The 6,804-nt window shown below is 40.7% G+C and overlaps 1 protein-coding gene across 1 annotated transcript in view; it reads left to right on the forward strand.

Moving 5' to 3' along the window:
- limch1 (LIM and calponin homology domains 1) overlaps window positions 1-6,804 on the forward strand; it is a 90,179-nt gene that overhangs the window by 39,859 nt on the left and 43,516 nt on the right. The gene's annotated exons all lie outside the window — the stretch shown is intronic.

Below are 6,804 nucleotides of genomic sequence, written 5' to 3' on the forward strand. Positions count from 1 at the left end.
GCTATTGTAACTTGAGATCAGGGCTTTCATACCTGCGCAGCTTTCCAAAGCAGAGCGCTGACCTTAACCCTGCAGCCCAAATCTTCATATATGATTGTTTATGTCTGATTCCAGATTACTGTGTAGCCTATATGTTTTGGACTTTGAAACTCTTTCAGCACCAGATGGTTTGATACACAGAACCATCTGGGACGACTTCTTTGGAAACTGTTTGGGAAAAGGGCAAGCGCTTTCAAAAAGATACTTGGCAGGTGATTGGATGGAACAATCTGTCCGTCATACGACGTGGTAGGAGAGAAAATACAACACAACAACAAGCTGTGGCCTGAGGAGCTTTGAAAACGAGTTAGCGTGTTGGTAGTCGATCGTCTTTATAAGGAACATTTGCGCGTAAAAGACACTCTTACAGACACTTAAACAGTTGCTTCCCTGCAGTTCCTCCCTCATAGGAAACTGATTTGTCCGGATCTTTGTGACTCGGCGGCAAGCAAAGAGCTTGGAGCCTCACAAAGATGAACTTTCTATACTCTTTTAGCTTTTGGTCAAAGCAGCAACAGTGACCATTATTCTGCATTTGCAACTTATTTGTGCAAGTTAACCCATCCAGCCTGAACTTTATTGATAGTTTCAAACTCCAATTAACTGCTGTCTTCTTTGCCAGTGTGGTGTAGGAAGCAAATTGAGTTTACTATTGAACTACAGTTTCACCCCAGGCAAAGACTGGAGACATACAGTGACAATGTGCAGATTTAGTGGTACCCTGTGGTGTAGTGCAGAACATACAAGGTAGGTTGAATATATCTTATATTCATGCATTAGGCCTGTGAAGGACCAGTGATGTTTGCAAACTGCCCCTTGACAAATGGTGGCTACAAGATCTTTGCAAATCAGCTTTTCCAAGAGACAAGAGACAGTAAGGAAGCGGGAGAATAGTTCGCTCAAAATACATAATGGTGTATTTGTCTAAACCTACAGTCTGTGGGACAGTGTTGATGCAGAACCTACATGTCTTCTGTGAATAATGTCGATTTCATGACCTGAAGTCAAGCAGCAGAAGTTAAGTGACAATGTGCAAACATTTCAGTGTCACATGTCACTGTTTATAACACAGGGCATTTATCGTTTGCTGGACAGGTCGCTCCAAAAAAAAAAGAAAAGAAAAAAAGGGGGATAAATTAAGAGTATACCCACTTCTCCAGGAACCACTGCACTGCTGAAGCCACCAGGTGTGTTATCAGGGTTTGATTACAGATACCTGCAGCTGAGAGGTCAGTTTCAGTCACCACAGCCAAGGTGTCCATCAGCAGCCGTGTGTGACACAGAGCCCTTCACGGCTCACTTGGTGTACAGTAAAAACAGTAGATGCCCTGCCTCAAAAACCTGAGCTGAATATTGTACATTGTTGTTGTCTTTGGTTTTATTCAGGAATCTTAAGGAAGTTCGCCTCCTGCTTTGAATGAGAGCCTGTGGATTTCATTAGAGCTGAACACTGATCTATTTCAGTGGAGTACAGTGCGATACAGTAGAGCCCTTTCATGATGTCCTAGGACCTTCATCTGGATGAAGTGGCCTTTCAGGACCAGGACCGATGTGTAAACAGAGGCACAGAGAAAGTTGATAGTATTGGAGCTAAATGTACTTTAATCTCTCCTTCCTGATTTGCTCTCTATTGTGTGACCTAGTGCAGCGTAAAGTTTGTTCACGTTAAAAGGTTTGTTGATAATCTTGTTGAGGGATGACGCCATGACAGGTCGCAGTGCAGAATACACAGAAAGTAGAGATCATGAATAAAACTGTGACTTTAGTTCTTGATGCACCAGTTTAGAGAAGGTATCGTCATCGATGTTGACCTTAAATGAATCAGGACGTGACAGAACCACAGTAATGTAAATGCAGTTTCTCTGACAGTGTCACTATTTGATTATGACTCACATTAATTGTAATAAGAGGCCACTGACTCCTCCGTTTTCAGCTTCACACTGGTCCTTTGCTTCATATTATCTTACATAAAAATGATCCCAGTGATTTCCACACGATGAGGAGACACACATTTTAAAGCTTGGTGGTCGATATTCACAGATACCTCTGAGTTTGAAGTTTTGGAATCATTTTTAGGAGAGAAGAAGTTGAATCAATGCATCTGTAAATGTAATATTAAGAATGATACATATCGCATCTGCCCGATGGCGTTTTACTGATATGCTACTTCGCCTTATTCTGAGATTTCTTGCTCTAAAAATTCACTCCTCAGCAAAGATGTGTTGCTCATCCTTTTTTCATCTCTTATTATAAAAATGTCACATCATCATTTATATCAACTACAGCAACCTCAGTCTGGTTTTAATAACACAGATCGAAGAGGTTGAACAGATCAGATCCTTATGGTCAGTATTAATAGAGTTTAAAAACAGGTGATTAGAAGTTTTAGTACTTAAAGACAAACGGTGCAAGGGGAGCTGGGTATTATTGGATGACAGCATGACAGAACAGACAAGGAAGTCTGTCTTGGGCTGAAATGGCTTTTCTTATCTCGTGGCGTCACTAATTGCTGCCAATGGGTCTTCTCTGGGTTTTTACAACTGGCGTATAATCACACAGCCACATTCTTTACTGGCCTTTTTTTCCCACCGCACAATCACAGCTAGAATAACAATTGATTGTCCTGTTAGAGCTTTGAAACCCAAGAGGTTCTGTGCTCACTCCATCTTGGTAGTATTTGTTATCTATCTTCTCCAGAAGCCTGATATTTCAAACTGTGTGAGGAGTCAGTTTCTGTTGCAGCTTTATTCTATTGTTTTCCTTTAAATGTGGCCTAATGGAGTCTAATCAGAAAAGTATTGAAGTTTTGTTTTGTTTTTTTAAGCATTTGAACATTTGATTCTGAATTTTCTTAAGAGGCCAAAATTGAAATTTGAATTTGCAGTTTCACTTCAATCTATGACTTTTTATGAAGCTTATCCTTTTTTTTGAGAGAAGTTGATTCAGCTTGATGATTATTTTAAAGATTGTTTAACTGTTTGTTAGTTAGTGTGACCGGTAGTTTGCATGTTATCTCAAACACCAGTGATTGATGCATGTAACAACAACAACATTATTATTTAAAGGTGTAGGCTTGACAATTACCAGACAAGAAAACATAACATGACCATCGCTAATTGGCCCAAAGGGGCAAATGAATCATCCACTGAAGACAACATGTTTACGTAAGTAGTTTGATGGCGACACATAAAAGTTCAAAAAAGAAAAATCACACCTTCTGGGTGTATTCATGCTAGAACAGTTTGACCCTTTATACTTCAGAGTTTCATAATTCTCTCCTTCCCCCCGGGGCTGTGATTAGAGAGGTGAGAAACATATAAACAAGGGGTCTGCTGTTATCTGGCCCATCGTAATAAAACACAGGCTACTCCCCCTTCCTCTTCCTGTTTTGGGGGCTAATGGGAAAACGAGTCTCTGAGGAGTTTGGGCTGTTTTGTAATTAGAGCAGCTACCTCAGTGCTTCTGCAGCTCGGCCTGTATCGCTCAGTGTTGCTCTGAACAGGTTGGTTGTTGCGTGCTCTGTTCTCAGCCGTCTCCGGGTCGACTGGTATGCTCATGTTTTACAGTGTGTAAACAGACACACACTGGTGATCGCCCTGTAAGGTGAATGGTAGTAATTCACATGCTTAAAAAGGTGTCGTTTCACAGACATCCAGTTTACGGCAACAGTGTCAGTGACGGACGTGAAAAACAACAATTTAACAAACAACTTAAGACTGTTGCATAAAACCCCTTCAATTACAGCTTTATTGATTTTCAATTTTCACCTGCGTTTAAGGATTGTACGCTTTATTAGCATCTGTGCGGTGACATCTATTTAAAGCATGGCATCAACTCCAAATTTAATTTCAGTCAAGCTGAAGACAAGTTTTTTAGCACTAAGATAAAACAAAATAATGAAATTTGTCATTAGGATATCGATAATTTTGCTGTTGTTTTGTAATGTTTGACCCTTATTGTTGTCTCCTGTGAGAAATATTGATTCAGTGAAAAAACTAAAATCAATAAAAACAAAAATGGCGAAGAAACAAAACAACAACTCTGTAAAGTTATCACAGCTGCAACCAGTTGCTGTTCCACATTATATACAACATGTAATTAATGTGCGCTTGCATGTCTTCGATTGGCCGCTGCAGCTTTTGACCAGATGATGTCGCACTGTGTTGCAGTATTCAGTCTGGTATTCAGAAACTGAGCCTTAAAAAAACAGCCGTCAGGACTTCCTGTAACTTTGTGATGTCACAACAAAGCAGTCACCACTCTCAGCCTTGCCCCAAACCCCGCCCACATGGACCCACCATCCAAACCTTGCAGGATTTGGTTTCTCTGAGTGTTTTACTTGAAATCTGCTGTATTTTTATTCAATCACTCAGTCAGCCAATCAGAAGAGAGGTTCAGAGCCTCCTATTTTCTGATTGGCTCACTGACCTGTTACTAGAGCTCCAAGCAGAAGCCTGAGAGAGGAGATGTAAAACTACATTGGGATGGTTTTTGGTTCTTTAAACCACAAATGTCTCTTCTTAAGGATCAACACTTCAAATAAAACACAGGAGAAGAGGAAAAATACGGAGCTTTAAGTTGGTCTGAATGAGGCCTGAGGTGAATATATATTTAAATTTGAGATAATGTGCAGCATGGTTGGGTTCTCACCCTCTTACTCCCTTTGTCTTATTTTTGGATGTTATCCTAGGCAGGGACAGAAAGAATTGGGCAAATATCTTTTCCTCATCCTCACTGAGCTTTTCTTCTGGACTCTGTCAAGATCCAAAATCAGGAGCGTGAACTCTGCTCCTCCTCCCTGAGAAATGCTCTTTTTCTTTCCCTCATACTCAGTCACACACGTGCATGTACAATAAAATCACACAATAATAATGAGCAGTATAAGCACAGGCAGTAATATTGGATCTTGGAATATGTGGCTCAGTAATTTGATGTTTACCTTTGGTGATTTTTAAAAAAGATTTTACAATGAAACGTGTTTAGATTTGGTTGTAAATGTTATTTACGTGGTTCTTTGTCTCCCTTGCTCACAATTTTCCCCAAATTATTGCTTAATTTTCTCACTTGTTGATTTTACCACAGTGTTTGTATTTCCACACAGGGGATGACTTTTGCCTAAATGTATTATTACTTCGTTTTTTTTTTTTTAACAGAGTGTACAGGCTTTGTGTCGGAGGTCCACCTCTTGCCTCCTAATCCTTCTACAAACACATTCAGCTGTCAGTCATGTCGCTGCAGTAGACGCCCAGTTTCCTGTGGCAGTGACCTCTAAATTCACCGCGAGTTACACTACTCACTTCTTGAGACACACGCACACACTCACACACACACACACACACACACACACTCTCTCTCCAACCGCCCGCTAAATGAAATAAGCCAGTTTAATCATTTGTTGAGGTTTTTCTCGATGTTTATTGTCACAGACCGTTAGAAAATACCAGCTGATGAAGGACAGAGATTGTTTAGCTGCTGAAGTTGGAGCTGAAGAAGTTGGCTGTAACTTTTTCACTTCCTAATATGTCAGCTGAAGATAACAGTGCTGGACTATTAATCACATGAACTGTGTATATCTTGGTTTTACGGCTAAAATTCAGTACTTCAGCAGAGACGGTGTCTATTTTTAAAGATGTACTGTACTTTTTTGTGTTCATTCTTGCTATCGAGCTCTGACTGCTGCCTTTGTTTCACGAGGATTTAATATTTCAGAATTAAATTTTTGCTTATTGAATCAGTCATATTTTGTGCTTTGCTGTTTATAATCCAAAACCTGAACATTTATACTATTAGAGACAAAATTGGATTAAATGCTCAAAACCAGACTCTTCCAAAATCATATCCTGTGTGTTTTAACTGAGTGCACATATCAAAAGCGGAAAGCTGTCCGACACTTCGGCAGATTCTTCCGACACTGTGAGAAAATGTTTCTCAGAGTCGGACATGAGTGATCTGGAAGTAAATAAGTATCAGGTGGTTGCTTATGTACTCGCTGTATGAAATAAATACTCCCAGTTGTTACTCTTTACCACTAACCTCATCCAATTGGGACAGTTGGGTCATATTTGGATGTAGTCCTTCCTGCAGGCTGTCCACACCCAGGGGGAGTCTCTTCAAGTTCTAAGTAATAACTCATTTCTGATGTCAGGAAAATGCTGTTAAATAGAGTCCAAACTGATATTAATTGAATGCAAATGGACAGAAAGCCCTTTATTTTGAAGTCAAATATGACCTTGATCAGCTGTGTGTGTGTGTGTGTGTGTGTGTGTGTGTGTGTGTGTGTGTGTGTGTGTGTGTGTGTGTGTGTGAGAGTGTGTGTGTGTGTGTGTGTGTGAGAGTGTGAGAGTGTGAGAGAGAGAGAAAGAGAGAGTGTGTGAGAGTCAGTTAATCCCAGGGTAGGTGTGTCCTCCCTGGAGTAAAACTGTCAGAGGAGGCGATTACTGTGCCCTCTGACAAAGAGTTGGCTGTGTGTGTGTGTGTGTGTGTGTGTGTGTGTGTGTGTGTGTGTGTGTGTGTGTGTGTGTGTGTGTGTGTGTGTGTGTGGGCGGGTGGCGTTGCCTCACCAGGAGAGCAGAGATGGTGCTGTCCCAAAAACACAGGAAGCTGCAGGGTGGGTTCAGAGGAGGTGTTTTGCAACAAATGGCAAAGGATCGTGAGAACAAGTGTGTTTTCAAGTGTGTTTGTGTGATTGGAGCCGTGCATGTACTCTTACACCAGCTAGTGTGTACATGTAAATAAGTCTCTTCATTTTGTGCGTCTGTGCACTTT

Source organism: Seriola dumerili, unplaced genomic scaffold (assembly GCF_002260705.1).
Source record: "Seriola dumerili isolate Sdu_G_001 unplaced genomic scaffold, Sdu_1.0 BDQW01000331.1, whole genome shotgun sequence".
Taxonomy (NCBI): domain Eukaryota; kingdom Metazoa; phylum Chordata; class Actinopteri; order Carangiformes; family Carangidae; genus Seriola; species Seriola dumerili.